Source organism: Lynx rufus, unplaced genomic scaffold (genome assembly GCF_022079265.1).
Source record: "Lynx rufus isolate CCGP_SWC_20201006 ecotype Redwood Valley unplaced genomic scaffold, mLynRuf1.p SCAF_3, whole genome shotgun sequence".
NCBI lineage: Eukaryota > Metazoa > Chordata > Mammalia > Carnivora > Felidae > Lynx > Lynx rufus.
Window position 1 is genome coordinate 22,515,493 of NW_025814845.1, and position 2,110 is coordinate 22,517,602.

Consider the following 2,110-nt stretch of genomic DNA (forward strand, 5'->3'; position numbering starts at 1 on the left):
AATTGTTATGTTCTTTCAAATGTTCTCCTTCTTCTTCTTCTTTTTCTTCTTCTTCTTCTTCTTCTTCTTCTTCTTCTTCTTCTTCTTCTTCTTCTTCTTTTTTCTGACTCCTAAAGAAAACCCGGGAGGGAATCTGGTATTGGCCTCCTGGTGGATAAACGATCTTTGAGGTGAAATAGAAATGATGTCATGATTTATAAATGGAATTAAAGTTGGTCATGGGTGATGTTCACTTACTAACCAAAATGTTCACTAATTTGAAGAGGGAGGTATAATTTTTATTTCTGTAGTCTCCAAGATGGATTCAGTTGGCCATTCAGACCAACAAAATGGACAGACTTCTCACCTTGAGTTCAAGTTCCCAGAGGATAGATAACATGTCTATACTATTTAGGATAATGTCACCGGAAACTAACCCAGTTCATGGAACATAGTTGATGCCCAATCATATGTAACAAATAAAGGAAGAAAGGTAGACAGAGAGGGAAGGAGGGAGAATGGGAGGGAGTAAAGGAGAAATAGAGGAAGACAGCCTTTTAAGTAACTTACAGAAAACATTATTGGAAATATTCTTAATAGTCTATTCTCTAATGAAATCTTCATCCTAAGGAATGGTCTTCAAAATTTCCCTGTGAATATGTTCAGAAATTTTAGCCTGTTTTAGAAGAGCAAATTCATAAAATAACTTCTCTATTTTAAACTTTGTCCTATTATTTTGTAGAGAATACAATTTTCTCACAAACATCTATAGACATCTATAATATCCGTGGGAGACATACAAAATTATTGCAGTTAAGTACAATACTTTCTCTCTTTTTTGATTGGCTCTAAAATTGTAACTTTTAATATTAAAAAAAAAGAGGAGATAAACATGAATCATCTCTGAGAGTTTGTAAAGACAATGAATACAGCAGATTGCAACTTAATGGATTTTGATCTAAGCTCTGGGAAAGTTCTTGTTAACAGTCATAAAACCAAGTTTGAGTTCTTATATATTCCAGGCAAAATTCCATTATCCTAACCCATTCATTTAACTATTCAGAAATGTTATAGCATGCCCCAGATGCTCATCCAAGATTTGTTCAGGGTTTTTACAAATAGTTTCTGTCTCCTAAGATAGAGGCTCTTTCTATGATTAAAGACATTTAAGCAAATAGAGAATAAGCAGGCTCTTTGGGTCCATTTTGCATTCATGAGATCCTTCAAGTCCTTACAAAAAAAAAAAAAAAAAAGAAAGAAAGAAAGAAAGAAAGAAAAGAAAGAAAAAAAAAACCATCTTCTAATCCCAGCATGACCGATGTATTTCTGTGTTGTGGTCACAACATTGGGGGGAAAATCAAATTCTTAGCTTTAGATATTTTTGCTTTATGCTATGCCACCATTGCAGATCCTTTTAAAGGCTTGCTCAGAACAGGGCTTGTTTCACACAGTGTTTTCCTGTGAAAAGGCAGTGGGTGGAGAGGCTAGAAGGTTAATACATGAACAGAGTTCAGTTACTCTGCTTCTCCTCGTTTCCAGGCATTTCATTTGAGTTATTTATAAATAGACACATTAGATGTCCTGTTATTTTGAATAAGTATCTAGTTTTAATTAGGCAAGGTACATAAGCATTTTAATTAGATATCCAAATACATCATCTGAGATTTTTCCTCTCAGAAATAAAAGTAATTTGATTTCTTCCTCATTAAATATAAGGGCAGTAAAATCTTATGAATAGATTTTCAGCTCAAGAGATTGAGATCTTTTCCGTCGAACTATAATACATGCACAGATTATTTCCTCTTAAATTTCTCTAAGCTAATGAAGTGTATGAAAGTAATGAAGTCAAGCCACAACTTGTTAAGTGTAGTGCAGTTTTCTAACACGACAAAGGAAGAGTTAATACTGAAGCCTTGAATTAAATTTAATATAAAAGTCTAACTCTGTGTGTGAATGTGTGTGTGTGTGTGTGTTTTATATGAGATGAAATGAGGAACAGTATCATGTCATGCCACTGGAATACATCTGATCCTCTCTTCTCTGTCACTATGTATGCATTTAACTATAAAATTAGGACATGGGGCTAGGAGAAATATCTTTAACCATAAAAAATTGGACCTTCTAGACACTG